The sequence below is a fragment of the Sinocyclocheilus grahami genome, unplaced genomic scaffold (assembly GCF_001515645.1).
Source record: "Sinocyclocheilus grahami isolate Dianchi unplaced genomic scaffold, SAMN03320097.WGS_v1.1 scaffold1407.1, whole genome shotgun sequence".
NCBI classification, from domain to species: Eukaryota; Metazoa; Chordata; class Actinopteri; order Cypriniformes; family Cyprinidae; genus Sinocyclocheilus; species Sinocyclocheilus grahami.
In genome coordinates, this window is record NW_015506586.1 from 176,647 (window position 1) to 196,884 (window position 20,238).

The 20,238-nt window shown below is 36.4% G+C and overlaps 1 protein-coding gene across 7 annotated transcripts in view; it reads left to right on the plus strand.

Annotated features, from left to right (window-relative positions):
* LOC107570032 (transcription factor Sox-2) overlaps positions 1-20,238 on the plus strand; it is a 53,013-nt gene that overhangs the window by 3,522 nt on the left and 29,253 nt on the right. Inside the window, exon 1 of one of the 7 annotated variants that reach the window (XM_016256227.1) lies at positions 15,164-15,186. The exons of the other annotated variants lie outside the window; for them this stretch is intronic. The gene's annotated coding sequence lies outside the window, so the exon portion shown is untranslated. Of the gene's footprint in view, positions 1-15,163; positions 15,187-20,238 lie in introns of those variants that run through there. 7 annotated transcript variants of the gene reach the window in all.

The following is a 20,238-nucleotide window of genomic DNA, read 5'->3' on the forward strand; positions in this document are numbered from 1 at the left end:
GATGTAGCCTTTTTTTTCATTTGACTTTGAATTGAATCCCTTTAGAGTTCTTGGAATTTTACATTAATGTTACATGTAGTGTATATAAAAAAAGATTACATTTAAAATAAAACTAACAGAGAGTATTTATATTTACAACAAAATATTTACTTTTTGTTTTGTCCGTTAGGTATTATGCACTTACATATGTAATTACTATGTAATAAACATTTAAAGTTAGAATTTTATTTAAAACAATTACCATGCATCTCTCATCTGAGTCCATGATACTCCAAAAAGGTTGGTTTGCTGGGATCTAGGTTTTTTTACTGAATGAAAAAATATTTTGATGGTAGTTTAATAATTAAAACAGTAGTTTTAATAGTATTGTAATGTAAGCGAAATTAATAGAATTGTATAATAACACTAACAAAACCTATTTAGAAGTTGCTGATCGTAATTATATATGAATACATGCTGTTTATTAGTTATTACACAGTACTTACATTTGTGAATTTTCTTTAAAACAATGATCCTATGCACAACGTTTCACAAATTCAGCAAGCATTTCTTTTAATGTAAATGTAACGAATCTAAATTAAAATAATACTCACAAAAAATATTTAGAAGTTGCTGAACATTCTATTTGAAACATTTTGTTCATTAGTTATTACACAGTACTTACATATGTAATTACAGTGTTATAAACACTCATTTTGGTGTTTTAATTTTCTTAAGTTTTCACTTGACAAAAAAATTTAAATAATGAAGAGTTTTCATTAATTTGGTTGTTTCATGTATTTAATGTAAAATAGTTAAACTAACACTAACAAAAATTATTTAGAAGTTGCTAAACATAATTCTATATTTAATACATGTTGTTTATTAGTTGCTAATCAGTATGTGTATCTATAATCAATCAATAAACAAAATCAATAAACGATCAATAACAATTAAACATCTACATTGCAATGTTTTCTTTGTACTTCTGTAGTCTGACTTTATGACATCCTGTGTCACTCTGATAGGTTTAAATGGAAGCACACTGAAATGGAATAATTGTATTGAGCAGTGGTAATTGATACACATTTGTTTGCATGTAAAATGTAGGTGAGGTGTGTGTGTTGTGGGATTACAGGGATTCCTGGCACTCTCTCTGGGGAGGCTGGTCAGGATGGTGTGTCCCCAGGGTACGGCCGCAGTACACTGGCTGTCTGTTCCCATATAATGAAGGTCAACAACAGTTGTTTAATTTTGCTTCCACAAAAGGCAAAAGAAACCACTGAGCTTTTCAAATCTCAAAGGCTGTGACTGTCACCCAAATCAAGATGTATGGATTTGATTCATGTCATGTCGGCATTCTGGTGACTAGCCAGCAGGTCGAGCTTTTCTCAGAGTCGGAACAAGTAAATGAGACTTTTATGAAATGTGTGAAGCATAGGTGTATATTTAAGAAATGTTATTCATTAGTTATTACACAGTACTACATATGTAATTACAATGTAATAAACACTAAGTTTGAATTTTCTTTAAAAAAAAATAGAAAGTTGAGTGCTGGGCTCTAGATTTTTCACTTGACATTAAAAGGTTAAAAAATACATTTTATGAATTAGTGACATAAAATTATAATGTCTGCCATACATGGTATACCATGCATAACTTGATCAGATTTCTATACATTTTCACTCAAATCTTAAATAATTAGATAGATGACTTTCTTTGGTACTGTTTTCTTGTCCCATATGTGACCCTGGAGCACAAAAGCACGGGTATATTTGTAGCAATAGCCAACAATACATTGTATGGGTCAAAATTATCGTTTTTTCTTTTATGCCAAAAATCATTAGGATATTAAGTAAAGATCATGTTCCATGAAGATATTTTGTAAATTTCCTACCATAAATATATCAAAACTTAATTTTTGATTGGTAATATGCATTGCTAAGAACTTCATTTAGACAACTTTAAAGCCGATTTTCTCAATATTTAGATTTTTTTGCACCCTCAGATTTCAGATTTTCAAATAGTTGTATCTCGGCCAAATATTGTCAGATCTTAACAAACCATACATCAATTGAAAGGGTATTTATTCAGCTTTCAGATTATGTATAAATCTCAATTTCAAAAAATGGACCCTTATGACTGGTTTTGTGGTCCAGGGTCACATGTGTGTAAGTAACACGCGAGTGGCAGTGTTGTCAGTGTTAGCGGTTGAGACTGTGTCTATGCTGGTATTTGTGTAGGGGGCGAGATGATGATGTAGATGATGTATTTGTTTATAGGGGGTGTCGGGGCTCTTTAGTGCTCGACTGAGAGGAAGACCTGCTGTAGTGATCCAGCCTGATGAAAAGTGAGGCTACCGCTGGGCGCTGAGAAAATGAGAGCCATTACTGGGCCAAAACACTGTCATTTGGGTAAAGAATGAGCCAGCGAGAGGTGCAGCCGGGCTGGGATACAGAGCTTGATGTTACAAAAGGGGGGCCAAGGGGGAGACGGCAATTTTACCTGGCAGGGCTTTGAGGTGTCAGCGAAGCGCAGATGAGACTGTAATCAGAAGCCAAAGGCCTTCTCGTGCTTTGTGCCGAGGTGGTCAGAACTGTAAGGAAAATGAGTCGGCAGAGCTGAGCCATGCCCAAAGACTCTAGAGTCAATTTCAATGCAGAAGAACACTGACTTTGACTCAGTTTGGACTCAATAGTACAACAGCGCCTGAGATTCTTATTAGTCAACAGATTCTCCTATAAATATGTTGTTTGATTTGAAACAAAATGTTTTATGAAAACACATAACTTCAATGTTTGTTGAGATTTCAGTTGGAAAATAAACAAAATTAGCTGTACTAAACTAATACTTACAGTTGTGACAATTATACTAATAATCACTTGTGACATGTTTAATAATAATAATAATAATAATATTAGCTGTACTAAAATAATTCTTACACTCGTGACATCTTAAAAATATTTTTTAATTATTATCTTTATTATTGTTGTTGTTAGTTGTTATTATTATTGATATTTTTTATAATTATTAACTTTTATAACTTATAATTGTTATTATTTTTGATAAACAACAACAACAAACAAGAAGAACAACAACAAAAAATAGCCCTAATAAAACAGGTCTTACATTTGTGACATCTTTATTTTTGACATTATTATAATTATTATTATTATTATTATTATTATTATTATTATAATTATTATAATTATTATTGTTGATGTTCATAGTAATTTTTAATTAAATAATAATATTAATAAGTTGTATTTAAATTGTTATTACTGTTTACAACAACAACAAAGTATAATAATAATAATACATATTTTATTAACAACATTTATCATTTAAATTATTGTTGAAGTATTGTTGTTGTTACTAATTTTTTTAATTATTAATTTTAATAACTATTATTTCAATTGCTATTATTGTTTAGAACAATAACATCAAAGTATACTACTACTAATAATAATAATCATCATTATTATTATTATTTAATGAAGAACATGTGAGTGTTGTTTGCCCAATCAAAACTCCATCACAATCCTAGGGCTTTGTTGCCAGCGCTTTGCTATGCAGTTGCTAAGGTGTTCTGGGTGTTTTTAGAGTCTTGCTAAGGAATGGCCATGCGGTTGCTAGGGTAATCTAGGTCGGCTCAAGCTTAAAGGACTTCTTCACCCGTTTTAGCGTACGCCAAGTGAAAACTCACATTTGGTGAATTAGGATTGGTATTAGCAACAGCAATAGTGTCTGTATTAAATATTAATCCAAGCAAAACAAACAAAAGTGTTTGAAAGTGAGCGAATCTGTATATTGTAGTTTCCTGTGAGATTTCAATCAAAGGTCGCCCATCATTTGTTACCCTCGAGTTTCAATTTCACCACAATTTCTTGCGTATTGAAGAGAAAAGGGATTTAATTTGAGCACTTTTCTAATTGATGGCGCTCATTTAGGCTGGTTGTGAATGACAGGAAACGCTCGCGAGTCGCAGCACTTCTTGTTTACGGAGCTGAATCTCAAATCACTTTAGGGTTAAAGGACACAGATGGCAGCCTTGCTGGCATTCAACCAAAGCGCCGCGTGCCAACTGGATGCCAGGCTGTGAAGAGGGAAACTTCTCATCTCCCTGTTAACTGTCTCAGGTCTCTGTGACACCAGATGTCCCTCGAATGTTCTTGAGCGACAACTTATGTTGTTGCAATCTTGGTTTTAATCACTCTCATTTATCCGAACGGGCCTCCAATAGCTTTGAATAGAAAATTAGGCGTCTCGGCGAAGGCTCGAATCGGGATAAACCATTTAAGGTTTTGACACGGCGCACATAAACTTTGGCGGAAATGGAGCGAGTGTTTGATCGCCGCTGATACGAGGGCGTTCGGTGCTAATTGCGTGGCTAAGTCCGTTTGTTTTGCTGACTGGCCGAGCATTAGGCCTCTTCTGGACTTCAGTCAAGTCAACACTCGTGGTTTTGATCTTCAATATTAAGTCTATTTAAGTGATAATTGAAGTCGCTAAACCGCACGGCCCTTCGTGTCCATCGAGCTCGCCGCAGTAAATGATATACCTCGCGGTGTAAATACTGCGCTGAAATTTGAAAGCATATTAGTGTTATCCCTTCCCCTCAGGCAATTGGTCTTTTATGCCGTCAGATTCTGGCTTCTGATAATATTAAGTGGAATTTGCCTCTCGTATCTGCAAAAATGGCTTTAACCGCTAACGCATATGAATATGTTAATGTCGCGTAGGGGAAATCTGCCATTTTACTGAAAGAATGACTGATCCGTCCCAAAGATCTTTAAGGTAAAATTAAAGCAGCCCTCAAATTTAGCATCTATTTTGTCCTTTAGATGGAGGAATTTGAATATGACTAAATTGCATTTACTTTAATATCTCCTCTCAAAATTAGACCATCTGGCTTGGAGTCGTATTTGTTTCTGATCATGTTTTGAGATGCATTCGTTTTTTTTTAATGCAGGGCGTAAACTAACATGTCATTCTACATGTCCTCATTTCTGTGATTTGTTTCATACTTCTTTTTCTTTTATTGGTCACTCTTGAAAATAAAGGTTCTTTGTCGGCATTGATGGTTCCATCAAGAATCTTTAAAATCCATGGAACCTTTTCAATGCATAAGAGGATCTTTTAGTTTGAAAAGGTTCTTTAGATCATTAAAATGTTCTTCACACTAAGAAAAAAAAACAGGTCTTTTAAATGCTTCTTCTGTGGCATCACTGCAAAACATTTTTTTTGTAACCTGTGTTATTTTAGTATCACTGAAGTACTGTTTTGTGTGTGTGTGTGTGTGTGTGTGTGTGTGTGTGTGTGTGTGTGTGTTATTTATTCATTTTTAATTTTAATTAAAATTTTAGTTAAAATTTTCATCATTTTATTATTATTATTATTATTATTATTATTATTATTTAATATCTATGTAAATTCTAATTTTATTTTTATTGCATTATTGGTCAAACTAAATGAAAATGAAATGTTTGAAATGTTGAAAATGAAGTGAAATGTTTAGCTAAACTAAAATAAGTTTATATATATTTTTTTTCATTTTATTTTAAATTTCTTTTTTTAAATAGTTTTAGTTAACTATAATGTTAATAAACTATATAATTATAAACTATAATGGAATGTTTATTTGTAATGCTTTTGTTGTATTTCACACACATTTTTATCAGCGTATAATTATTTTATTTCAAAAAGTAAACACTATTGTTTTTTTTTTAATGAAATTAAGAAAATTCTCTGCCTAATGCGTTTCTATGTACCCTATCTACAAGCGGCTGAGACCATTTTTGGCAAATGCTGTCTGTGCTGTTTTACAGATTTGAGAATGCCTCTGCAAATGATCGAAATTTAATTAGCAATATAAATGCCAGAAAGAGCACATTATGTGCAATTGTCTTGCTATCTTTCCATAAATTAGTCTTTTTAAATGAATTTGCTGTATTAATCATCTTCAAAATATTTTTGATCACTGAATTAATAGTTCTCCATCCTGTTTTTAGGTATTCATTGACATAGGTGATTGCCTCTTAATTACTACAACGGCCTCCTCCTATTCTGTCTTATTAATTCATGTTTCCTGGCACAGTCCCAAAAGGCAGTCTCGCCCTATATCTTCTAATTACTTCTGTAATTGAATTTGCTCACTGTTTCTGGGTGAGTTTTTTCTAAGGACCTGTTTGTTCGCCGGTTTATTGTGTCTTTGTGTGCCGGTCCTCGGCAGACAGAACATGCAGGGCCTCTTTTCTCTTTTCTCATTAATTTTCCAGAGCCTGCCTTCAGTTATTTATTTATTATTACCTGCCGAGGCAGCCCCTAACCGTGTGAACGCCGGCGCAAACAGGGTGGAGGAAATTAATTAATTAGGATTGGTGAAACAATTACCTTGGGCCCCTCTCAGTCAGTCATTTGCTGAAGCCTTCGCCGATTACTTTGAAGTGCCATTACAGATACGCCACGCGGCTTTTCCAAGGAAAGCGCGAAAGATTTGGAGTGAGTTGTACACCGGCATCGAGCAGAAAGGATATCGTTTAATCCATACGAAAGGATATATCTGGAAGGCGTCTCGAGACGCATCAGAACCCGGGCATAAAAGCAGCTCAAGTCGGTGGCTCCTAATGCAGAGATTAATGGCGTAATTGAATGTGGTGCGAGCGGACACTCGTCCCGGCCCTTATCGGAGCCCATCGTGGCCGCTCGACTGACCGCCGATGGACCCTCAGGGCTCATTGTCCTCATGTCAGAGGCCATTATCCGGCAGTGGCGGTGGAAAATTCGCCCCCCCGCTCTGACGGCGCATGTGTGTCTTTGAAAAAACTTTCCCTCACTCGGCCATTGATTTATTTTTCGCTCCTATCTCCCCTCCTTTTGTTTCCTTATCGTGGCTTCAGGTTATTATGTGCAAAGTATTGACAGCACTAGAAGGCCCGTGGTCGATGGCGGGCTAATGCATCCGTAATCCCGCCTTTGTTACGGAGGAATGTTTCGCGCGGGTCTCCGATGAGGAGAGAGGTGCAAAGCTGTTGATCCAGGTTTTATTTGTCGCAAAGCCCATCCATCAATCAAACCCGAGACCATCTGACTGACTGAATGACACGCCGACTGGGCTGAGGAAATTTGATAACGCCGTATTGTCAGGCAGCTTCATGGACTTTTTTTCCCCTTCTCGATAAGAAATACATTTGACTGGAGCAGATAAGTGCACAAGGGGTAAAGCTTTAAAGAGAGAGGGTGACACATATGCCATAAGAGGGGGGCTTTTCTTCCTTTAAGAGCCCTGGTGTAAATGATAGGTTTGGCAAACAGGACAAACACAGATTCAAAAGCGGCAACATCCAAGTGCAATGGATATACCTAGATTATTTAAAAAGATGCCAGATAGTAACAATTCCCCATCTGTTTGCGCCCTTATGGAAACAGCACGCTAGAGTACGTTGGGAGAAGCGTAATGCCGTGTTTTGCGCCCGGGTTTAGGGTCTCGCTGCATTATCGCGCTCTTAAGAGATGCATTTAATGCACTGGTGGTCAATGCTGCCGCAGCGAGCGCTAAGCCAAGACAGGTAAAGGATGGTTTAAGCCACAACACAAGGCCCTTTTTTAATAAAACCCTTTTTAGTGCATTTATTAAAAGTATTTCAGTGCAGAACTCGGAGGTACTTACAATAGAAGTGAATGGAGCCCATCGTAAACATTAAAATACTCAATGTTATAGACGCAATATGTATGCAATATGCAATGTTGCCATGATGAAACCCTGAAACCCTTTTCAACTCAAATAGTACATGGTTTAACATAAATTTAAAAAATGAAATTCTGAAAAATCAGACCGATTTACTTATATTGTAAACATTTCCACCTACTTCAACTTAAAAAGACAAAAGTTGCTGCCTTAAATTAAGTATAGTTAATAATAATAATAATAATAAACATATATTGTCTAGTTGAATCTACCATAACGTAATAAATGAAGTTGAAATTCGTTACGCAATGTGAAACCATATGTTGCCATGACTTACTAATTTTACTTTTTTTTTTACAGTTCAACCTAAATGTTTGCTTAATTAAAGAAAATGAGGGATGAGTTGAAATATATTTTTTTGTTGTAATCAACATTAAGTCAAAATTGAGCTTGACTTGTATTGAACCCAGCATATTCCTATAAATTCTGCTAATTACGTACATTAAGTCAAACCAAATGCTGTTTCCACTTGTGGTCACTAGTGTGCATTTACTGGCATTTTGAAACCACTTTCTGAATTCAGAGTCAGAACTAACCATTGTGTATGGTTAGTATCCACATTAAAATGTACTTGCATAGCTCTTTAGGAGATTTCTACATCATTTGGCTTCATTCATGAAATCAATTTCCTTCACAAACCATTTTTTACATAAATTGTTACAATAAAGGGAATGCAGCAATTAATGCAAGAATGGATTTACGAAGATTTACTCGAAAATAATCAGGCTCATTGGGTTGGTGTAATTCAAATTTATGTGGTCAAAATTCCATCCTAAATATAATCAGACTATGTGTATTTTATCCCATTTATTATTAAATGAATGACATATATTAGCACAAATATTGAGATGCACTCAGCCGTTCGGCCCGTCCTGAGCATCTTCCCAACATTAGCTGCAGAGGGACACTGACCCATAAAAAAGATTTTTGAGCAAAGGCGAAGAAAGCCAAGAAATTACCAGAGGGCAAGAAAATGGACGTTATTGTGACCCGTACATTAACACACTGTATGATTAAGTACGTTTTTGTGCTGTAATGACCAGAGGCTAAGGAGTCCGAAAAGAAAGGGGAAAAAATCAATGTAAGACTGCAGCAGATTAGCTTGACAAATTACATGCGCTCGACTGGCCCATTGTACAGTATGTCTCCTATATTCTTTAAGAAGACATCACAAAATGGAGCTGCCAAATGGCGTATGGACTCCCAAGATCATTTTTATTGATTTTGCACAAACATCAATGCAGGACTGGGGCGGTCGTGTCTTGGATGTGTGTCAGGACGGGATCCAAATGCTGGTGCATCAATACTGGGTCAGATGCAGGCAGCTGTCATTGTCCCTGCCGATGGACGATCTCGTTCTGGAGATCTCCTCATCTAAAGGACAGTGACGGCGCTTCTGTGACCAAGTTTTGGCAAGTAAAACGAAGGAGCTGCCAAAACAGACCTGAGAGTTGTATCTTGGTTGTAACAATACAAAAACGATGTTTGTTTACACTGATTTTTTATCTCACATTTGGTTTGAAAGCCATTATTTCTCAGACACCACAATGAGATTAAACAGAGATTTAAGTGTATAGATATCTTCCTGAGAAAAAAAAGACCTTAGTAATCTCACTCGAGATTCAAAAGAGAGCATGACAATGTCTGAAACTGCACTCTGGTTAAAGATGTCAGCCAGGACGGTTTATTGCTCAGAAGGTGACTTTCTCAGGAGTCTCGATGGAGTTCTTAGTGGTCTATCATTAAGTGCATTTGCGTCGGATTTATCTTTAGAAATATCTTTAGATATCTTTAGAAAATCGTACAGTCTTAAAAGTTTCTTTACTGGCATTGGTGGTTCTTTGAAGAACATTTAAGATCCATGGAATCTTTCAATAGCACAAATGTTCTTTATAGTGAAAAAAAATGGAAGTACTGATGGATTTATTATGGATTCTTTACATTAAAAAAGGAAAGGAAAAAAATGTTTATTTTAAGAGCTGTTCACTGAATGGTTCTTCTACACTCTTAAAAATAAAGGTTCTTTATTGGAATCTATGGTTCTGTGAAGAATCTTTAGCATCAATGGAAACTTTCTATTTAACAAAAGGTACTTTGTAATGTAAAAAAAAAGGTTATTTAGATTATTAACATTTTCTTCAAACTAAGAACTTCTCATTGAAATATTTTTGGAGAACCCACAATGGTTCTTCTATGGCATTGCTGCGAAAACCCCATTTAGGAACCATTATTTTTTTTAAGAATATACTGCAAGAGTATAAAGCTCTAAAAATTGATTGGATTAAGCATTTGGTTTCTCATCTAGCGATTTGTCCATTTTGACCGCAGACAGTACAGTTGTCGGAGCACAGTTTGAGACATTACTGCGACCTCCTCTGAGCCTCTAGAAAACACATATTTTAAGATCTGTCTTAGCTCAATATGTGTGCTGTATGTCAAGGATTGTCTCATTTGTGTCTAAGGAATTTCAGGAGAAACATTTGTGAAAAAGGTGATGCTTAAGTAAAATGTCTTGCTTGTAAGAACAATAAGTCTGTTATATGATATAGGCACAATATATAATAACATTACATAAAAAAACGGGGATATTGCCATTTGTCAAAACAGTTACCGTTGACTACAGATCTGTTAGTGTCTTAAAAAGAAAAATGCTCATCTTTTTTGCACTGAAACTAGATTTTCTTAGTAAGCTCTTCACGTCAATGCACTCTCTTTCTGCTGGAGCTGTATTAATGCCATCTATCAGCGTATGAGCAGAGCATGTAACGTGATAAGAGCTGGCAGCGTGATTCATTTGATTCTATTAGCATGTATCAGTGTGGCAGAGTTACATGGCAGTGTTAAACGGAGCAGATGTTAACAGTGGGAGGTGATGGAACAGCTCACGCACACACACACAGATGCCGCAAACTGTTGCATGCACTTGTCAGTGAGTGTAAACGCGCGTGTGTGCTTTATGATGGCATTTAAAGGAGAGTGTCGTAACGTAGGCCGTTTCCCACAGCGGAGTGGACGTTCCTACGCCTCCATAACTCACGTTTTCTTTGCTTTTCACACACAGGCAAACACTTGTGATTTTATCTTCCCATGAGCTGGTGGTATTTATGGGCTAGTTGTGAAATTCTACAACTACAGTATAAACAAGGGGCAAAGAAAAGCGCGTGGAGTCACGGCCGGTCCGTCTGAGCACGAGACCTCCCTGCAGTTCGGTCATGAAGTGTGTGTACATGAGTGAATGTTACTCACGGGAGGCGCTCAAGCCTGACTCGATGCTCTGAGTTAATTGTGTTTTTTTTTTTCTGTATGAAACTTTTAAAAATCCAATTAGGAGCTTGAGTTCATTAAGGAAGCCTATTTGGAGTTTTAGGAACTATATCTTGAATGTGTCTTAAAAACCGGTGAAGCTTTGAAGTCATTTTATTTTATGATAATAATTATAGCCTTCACATGAGCTTAGCATCTGCCACTAAATACACACCTCGCTAGAGGAGCATTTATTGCTCGGAGGTTGCTCTTTCATTGCTCACAAGACACATAGGGTTCATTCGTGTCTTAAATGTTTTAAATTTCTTAGGAATTAAATAAAACTGCAAAAGAAATAGCTGTTACCAAACCTGTGAGAAAGAAAAATTACTATTACTCTTGGACTCTCAATTGTTTTTCCTAGACAGCAATGGGATTACTGTAAAGGAAGAATAAACTGAGACATTTCGTTTTATATCTCCTGAGAAAAAAATCCAAGGAATCTCACAAATATATCTTTTAGCTTCAGAAAATATCTCTATATTATCTCAAAGTATGCTATGGCTTGCCTAATGTTTGCCAGTGAATTTTTATTTCTAATTGGTTGCTATTTAAAGCTCATGAGGTTTCGAGTTTGTCTCAGATGTAATAAATATATTCATGAGAAAACCACATCTTTATTGAAATATCTGGCATTTTATTTCAGACTTGGAAAATCTGACAAAACTTGGTGATACTTCTGAGGTATTTTCTCAAACTCTAAAATCTCTTTTTGCGATTTTTCTTTCCTGCAGGTCTTCTATTCCATTTTCCATACAAATATATAAGTAAAATACTTGTCATATATATATAGCTACAATTAACTGAAAGTCTGCAAATTGTTCAGAAGAAGACGTTGTCTCATCTAACCACCCCAACATAAATGTGTTTTCAGTGTAATTTAGAACAGCCTAATAGCATCTCCAAAAACTGGCCATTGTCGCTTTTTGTCTGTGATCTGGAAGGGGTGCGACACCACATTGATCTTCCTCTAATCACACAAGGCCGGTCTTTATTTTTTGCTGGATTTCCCTTCGCTTGAGAAAAAGTCCACAAGATAGCTGTATTGATCCGGTGCACTGGACAGCCATCAAACCCAGTCTCTGCTCATCTCAGATGGTGGTCCAGAGCCAGTGTCCATACAGATATCTCCGCACAACCTGCCAGCGCTGGAACACTGTGCGTTTCCTCTACTGGGAACAAGCGGCCCATTCAAACACTTCAACGAGGCCAGAGATTGACTGAGTCACATGCTCCCCAAGTCCGTGATGTGTGGAAACTCTCCAATTAACAGTGTCAGTCTGAGGGGAAGTTTGTAGGAGAATGCAGTTTTAGTAAGGTTGTGGTTTCAGTAACGAATTGGTTAGTGAAATGTTCAATAAAGATGGAGTTTTTTTTTTGTCCTGCACTCTAAATAATAGAGGTTCCAATCAGAAATTCCACAAAGAACATTTGAATCTCTAGTTTTTTTCATAAAAACAATCTATGGTACATTTATGAACCCGAAAGGCAATACTCTAAATCTGAACAACCCATCATGTGCAGCAAGAGCTTTTTAAATCTTCAAATGACAATACAGGAACTCAAGAACCCTGAGCAACTCAATAACCCAAGAAGCCAAATGCTTAGGTACAGTGTTGGGAAAAGTTACTTTTAAAAGTAATGCATTGCAATATTGCATTACTCCCTAAAAAGTAACTAATTACATTACTTAGTTAGTTTTTATGGAAAGTAATGCGTTATGTTACTTTTGAGTTACTTTTTAAATCTGGGCAGGGCTTGCTTGTTTGTTTTTAATATAAAAAAGTTCTTCTTTTACAAATGTAAAAGCCCTTTTCACAACAAAAGTGAAATGAATACGCCTCAGACTAAAGGAAATGTAAATTCATGTCTGTACAGTAGAGGGTGCAGCTCAAACTAATTGCATGAAGAATATGACGCTGGAGAAGAAAGTTCAACACTATTCAGCAATAACAAAAATGAAACACAAATGTGTCATTTTTGCTTAGTATGGTTGAATTGGATCATCGAAGGTCAGTAGCAAAGACATGGATTAATAAAATGGGATTAAATACATAAATGATATTTGTCTTATTTAACATAGCTAATTATTGCATGTTTGTATAATATAATGAGTTTTCATTTGACTGTTTTTATTTATTTTGAGGAATACTGAATCTGTTTTTGTGCAGGTGAGATCAGTAAATAAATACATGTTCATATTTAGTCTACAACTACAGTAAGCATTGTGTTCACACAGCGCACACACCACCTCTGCACTTACTCCCGATTTCTCTCAACATGGCAACACGAGAGCTGTCAGTCAAGTCATGGGAAACAAGGTAACTTATTTGAAAAAGTAACTCAGATATTTCCTTCTAAATTAAAAAGTAATGCATTACTTTACTAGTTACTTTAAAAAAGTAATCTGATTACGCAAATCGCCTTACTTGTAATGCGTTACCCCCAACACCGCTTAGGTATCAATAGGCTATTAGCTGATTAGTGAAGAATAAAATCTTGAACTTTTTTCTAGAATCAAATTCACTATTTGAAAATCTTTAATATAAATATTACTGTTCAAAGAAACAAGGCAAACAAAAGACAATCAAGGACCAAGAAAAGCCAAGGTGTCCATGATGTTGGATTCTGAGTTTATGATATGTTCTCAAAGACTATTTCCTATGACATTCATAAAAAATGGAAATGCAAGGGACACCTGCCATCGCCCATGTCACCAAAGTCTAAGAGGTATCATCCTGTGTTGTGTCCAGTTTCTCATCTGGATTTGAAACAACTCTTCACACTTAATTGCGGCAGATGAGGGAAATGCCTCATTTCTCTTTGTTATAGGCTAAGCTTCCAGTAATCCCAAACAAAAGGTCTGGCTCTGGAAGCTGTAGGATTTGCTGGTGGGATTATAGTCTCATGGATAATGATGTGCAGTCAGCGAAAGCAAAGCTTTATTTGAATTCAAATTGGCCGGTAAACAAAACCCATCGGTATGTCTGCTATTGGAGTATCTGTCTAGTAAGCACTGTGTCAATGCATCAGCAACCCCATGCAATTTATACGGATCTATTATTGCCGTTACAGTGAGCAAGTGTTCTGTTATCTATCTCTTCATTATATGAGGGTTGCTGGAGCCCTGTTTCCGTATGATTCCTCTGTGCTAAAAGCCCTATCTGGCTTTTTGATAGCACCTGTGTCTTGTGTTTGTGTCTATACACTTTGATTAAGAGGCACGTGGTTTTCTTAGAGACTCTGTCAGAAATGTTTGCCAATTTGTTCGGAGCAATTTTCAGTTACTTGAAATGTATTTCTTACTACTGCTAAGTCAGCCGTGATTTTTAGTGCTTGAGGCTAACAAGCTAGCATTGCTACTAGTATTATTTATATTTAGGGTTAAGGATTTTGAACAACTCTATTAAACAAGTAACTTACCCTAAAATTTGTGTTACAGGCCTTGATTTCTGTAGTTTATTGAGGAAACATACTCATCTGGACTTAGAAAAGTCTGGTGGACATTGAAATAGGCACCTGAGAGACACATAGCAACCACAAATAAATGTCCTGGGAATCACCCAGAAAAACCAAGCTTCATTGCAACAAGTTAAATCGGTTTATATTGGGTTAATTGTTCACACCTTGATGTGGCTCTTTTGACGTTGACCAGTATGTAACCAACTAGTAGCCACCCAGAAAATGCCCTGGCAACCATCGAGATCACCCTAGAAATGACATAGCAATTCCTTGTCAAGCATCCAGAACGCCCTAGCATTCTAGCATCCTAGCATTTCAGAAAGTTCAATTGGTTTTTAATGGGTTAGTTGTTCACACCTTAATGTGGCTTTAATGATGTAGACCAATATGTAACTAACTAGCAACCACACAGAAATCCATAAAAAATCCCAGAAACTATGGAGATCACCCTAGCAACCACATAGCCATGCCCTGAGAATTGTCCAGAACATTCTAGCATCATTGTGACAAGTTCAAATGGTTTCTATTGGGTTAGTTGTTCCCACCTTGATGTGTCTTTTTTGATGTAGACCATTATGTAACCAACTAGCAGACACACAGAAGACCCAGAAAATGTCCCAGCAACTATTGAGATCACCCTAGCAGTGACATAACTATTCCTTGTCAAGTATCCAGGAAGCCCTAGCATCGTTTCGGTAAGTTCAATTGGTTTTCAATGGCTTAGTTGTTCACACCTTAATGTGACCTTGATGTGGCTCATTTGATGTAGACCAGTATGTAACCTACTAGCAAAATATTTAAAAAATGCCATAGCAACCATCAAGAAAACCCTAGCAACCAAATAGCAACTCCCTGGCAGCCATCCAGAATATCCTAGCACCATTATGACAAGTTCAGTTGGTTGTTCACACCTTGATGGTGCTCTTTTGATGTAGACCAGTATGTAACCAACTAGCAACCACCCAGAAGACCCGGAAAATGCCCTAGCAACTATCGAGATCATCCTAGCAACCATATAGCAATGCCCTGGCAGCCATCCAGAACATTGTAGCGTCACTACAGCAAGTTTCATTGGCTTCCATTGGTTTAGTTGTTCACACCTTGATGGTGCTGCATTTGTTTTGTTAAGACAATGAACGGCTATTCAAATATCGCAAATTGCTACTGACACTGGGTTGTTGATGCCACTCAAGGGAGTCTTTGGTTGTGTGTCAGTGACCTAATCAATACTGAATTGGATTGGTTGGAAAACCCAGTGTATTTTAAGGCACCAGAGTGTGTCAGCTTAGTGTCACGGCACTCTATATTTCCAAGTCAGACGCCTTTTAATTGAATTCAACTGGAGCGCGACAAGATGGGTAAATATAAGCCATATGTTCTTTGCACCTTATTTGCTGTAGGTGGTGATTTCGAATAATGTCTTTTGTGTTGTTCTGGAGGTTGGACAAACTGTTTTCCCTCTTTCGTTTCATGTTCCTGATGATGAGGCAAAGTCATTTAATTAAACATTTCAAAAGCAAGAAGACCCTGAGGTCCTAAGACACCTCAGAATACCTAGAAAATGAATATGCACACACAGACCTGCTATTCACTGCTTTGGAAATGTCTTTGCAGTCGTGTCGTCAATCTGACCTTTGAGATCTTCCTTAACAAAGGTGTTATAGATTTTTTTCCCACTTAGAGCACTTACATATAATCAAATGAAGATGAACTTATGGCTCAAAAGTGTTTCGCTATACTGGTAGCCTGAAGCACATCCACAGTCTATGATGTAACTCTGCAGATAACTTCGCCTGCATTTCCTCCTGACTGTATATGAATCTCAAGGCTTTCATCACTTGGTCCTGGCTCGTGCCTTTAACTAAGGAAGTGGCTGTGATGGTTTTGATCCTGTGTTCTCCCGCTGTTAAAACTGTTTTCAGGATGTTTAGTCTATGTGGCAGGTAGATCACACACAGAGAAGTGATAATCTCAGTGAATTACATATATTTTCTGTCATATGAATGTAAAAACATCCCACACAAAACATTACAAGCCTTTAGTTAAGCATGATGAGTTTCAGCTTACTAATTTGGAAGAGTGCTGTCACCATGAAAGCGTGGAAACTCTGAAACATCCTACATGAATTAGGACCAATAAACGGTCTTGGCATTTTATATTTAGAAAGATGAAGGTTTATCTTGAGTGATTTATGATCAGTATAAAAAAGTAAAATGCACAGATGCATAGAAATTAAAAGGCATAGATTTAGGTTGGGAAAGATGCAACAAGTTTTTCACACCTGGATTTGGGGATCCTCTGCCATTCCTCCTTGCAGATCCTCTCCAGTTCTGTCAGGTTGGATGGTAAACGTTGGTGGACAGCCATTTTTAGGTCTCTCCAGAGATGCTCAATTGGGTTTAAGTCAGGGCTCTGGCTGGGCCATTCAAGAACAGTCACAGAGTTGTTGGGAAGCCACTCCTTCGTTATTTTAGCGGTGTGCTTAGGGTCATTGTCTTGTTGGAAGATAAACCTTCGGCCCAGTCTGAGGTCCGGAGCACTCTGGAGAAGGTTTTCGTCCAGGATATCCCTGTACTTGACCGCATTCATCTTTCCCTCGATTGCAACCAGTCGTCCTGTCCCTGCAGCTGAAAAACACCCCCACAGCATGATGCTGCCACCACCATGCTTCACTAGTTATATATATATTAGGGGTGTATATCGGATGGTTCGTCACGATACGATACGATATAGATTCTCATACCCAGCGATACGATATTTGCAGATACGTCAAAAAATTCTACGATACGATTTCGATACGATTCAATACAGGAGAATATTGATCGATATATCGATACTATTACATTATATACCTATTTTAAACAACCATCTACATTTTTATTAACTCACAAATGCAACCAAAACATATAACATGAACATTTATCTTGAATTTTCACATCCTGTTCCTCATTTGGGACATTCACAACAAAAAATAGGCCTACACTTTTTTTTTAAATAATAAAGAAAAATAAATAATTGAAAAAACAAAAAAATTAAGTCACACACAAGATCAGTAATCTTAAGATATGAGTCAAGACAGTATTTCAGGTTTCTGTGCTAAAATATGCAATGTGTAAAATAATGTAAATCCTCATTAGGAAACTACACAAACGAGGTACTCCAGTTGTAGAAACAAATACATTCATGTAGAAAAAAATAAAAAAAATAAAGCTGTTAAAACTGTATTTGATACTTTTTTGGTTGCTACTATGGGCTCAGTGCTAAAAAAAACTTTTTTTTCAGAAGTTTTCTTTTAGTCTGCTTTCACTTTAAGGAAAGCACGGAAAATGTGAAAATGTGGACAGTGTCAAAATAAGCTGCCTATTTATGTTACAGATATAGATATTTTACGTCTGGCATCGATACATCGTATTATTAGACATTTAATCGATGTATCGATCCATATCAATGGATCGTTACACCCCTAATATATATATATATATATATATATATATATATATATATCACAAAAAAGTTCAAAATTCAAGTTATATATTTTTATAGTCATTTTTATAAATTATATTTTGATTATATTATTGATGTTTTTTTAACTGTGATTTGCATGAATTCAAGAATTTCTCATCTACAATTTCCATATTTCTATATTTTAATTTTTTGTACAAACAAACAATAAATAAAGTATTATAGATTATTTATAGATAGTATTATAAAATATAGTATTTATACATCATGGTAGTATTTGTTTATGCTGTTTTTTAGTATGTATGCATGTACTGTATGTATGTATAAATAAATAAAGCTTAAAAATCATGTGATTTTGTGGTGAAATGGAACCTGGACATTTTCATATCATGTTTTTTTTTTTTGGTTTGTTTTTACATTTGTACATATAGACAACATTACGAATGAATGATCACTTTTATGCCTCAATGAACGATATGTGAACATAGGAATAATGCGGTCTACTCCCGTTTTCTTTTCAGATGAAGCAATTTATGTAACATGGCCACAACAGTGAGCTAATTTAATAACATGCATGTTATTATGGTACATTAATAACACATGGGGAGTGTCTAGTCGTCTGGTCCCACTGGAGCTCTGTTCATTCAGCCCTTGAAGAAGTTCACACGGAGGTTCAGTCAGGCTGTGACTGACAGGTCTCGAACCCTGAAATGCTTCCCCTTGATTACAGATTCAGCGGGGCCCAAAAGGAAGAGCACAGGGGTCTAAAGTGTCATCCTCCCATTAAGCTGGGCTTGTGTAACCATAATGGCCACAAAATAGCAGCGAGAACACACTCTCATGCATATGGAAATGAACGGCCATTCATTCATATATCAGTGATGCAGGCCGACTCCATCTGAAACGCATTAGTATTCGACGAATTGCTACGCAGAAGTGAACTACAGCCGATCTGACTGCAGTTCTGTCATTTCCGCCATTTGTTTTGTCATCGTTTAAATGGCTGCTGAAGCATCAGCCCATCATCTGACTTTGATTGTAGCATTAGGATCAGCAAAGCAATCTGTTAAGCCTATTAACAATAATAAAGGAGGGTTTTTTTCTGTGAAATTATTTACTTTTTGACAAATCATTAGATGTTCGACTATCACTGTTCTTTTTGTTTTGTTGTTTTATTATTATTATTATTACGGCCTACACGCGATCTGTTTTATTTGCCTGCACCTTTGCAAGCTCATTAGTCAGGGTAGTATTTTGATTGAAGTCATTATTGCTTTTCTTTTGTAGCAGCACCGTAGAGATTAACACTGAACCGTGTTGTATGAGTAGACAAAGCCTCCACAGTCAGTGCAGTGGATTACTGTCACTACGAAGGTATAGGGAGGACGAGGCAGCCCATAATTCCTATAGAAAGGTAGACAAACACACAGCCGCCAACCAACAACTTTTCCCGCGGAGGCCTTTTGTCTTCCCCCTGTTCCTTTCTACCCCAGTGCCCTGTCAAAACCCATAAGAGCGCTGACCCAACCAGAGCCAAAGTGTGAAGACGACACCGAATCAGACCGGGATCCTTGCTTCAAAGCATCATTTTCAATTTAAACTTCTCTTGTTAGATATTTCAAAGCTTATTAATTAGACATGACATTTGCAAATTCAGCAATGCATTTAAGTACATGCAAGTAGAAAAACATGCAAGCTCCTAGTAGAAAAACAGTAATTGGGATTTAATAAATTCATAACACTTCTAAACTGATGGATTATATCATTGTTTTTACAACTGTCATTATATTATACCATGACTTGATTATGAAAAGGAAATAATAATAACAACAACAACAACAACAACAACAACGATTGTTATTATATATTTATTCAAATGTATTTTATATAGTGGTTTCTTGTTGCTGTTGTTGTGATACATTTATGGAAGCACTGAATGTTCCCCGGTTATACATGCCATGGCAGTGTATTTTCTGAAGTAAAATCTTTATCAAATAGCCATTCTTTGCGTTTGAAAAAAGCCAGCCCATTACCTCACGACTGCTTTTGTTGGCCCTTTACAAGAGCGAACAAAAACTGTTATTCAGGAGAAGGCTTTAGATTTTTTATTGTTGGTGGAGCTCACAGTGTTATTGTATTAAAAAGAGCCATCTGTGCCAGAAACAATGGCTTCAAATTATCTCTGAATACGCAGTGAAAAAATATAAAGCTTTCTCCTTTCTCATTATGTTTGGTGGGGGGGTATTGTATACTTGCTATAAGTGACTTTTGTTGTTCTTGATGCA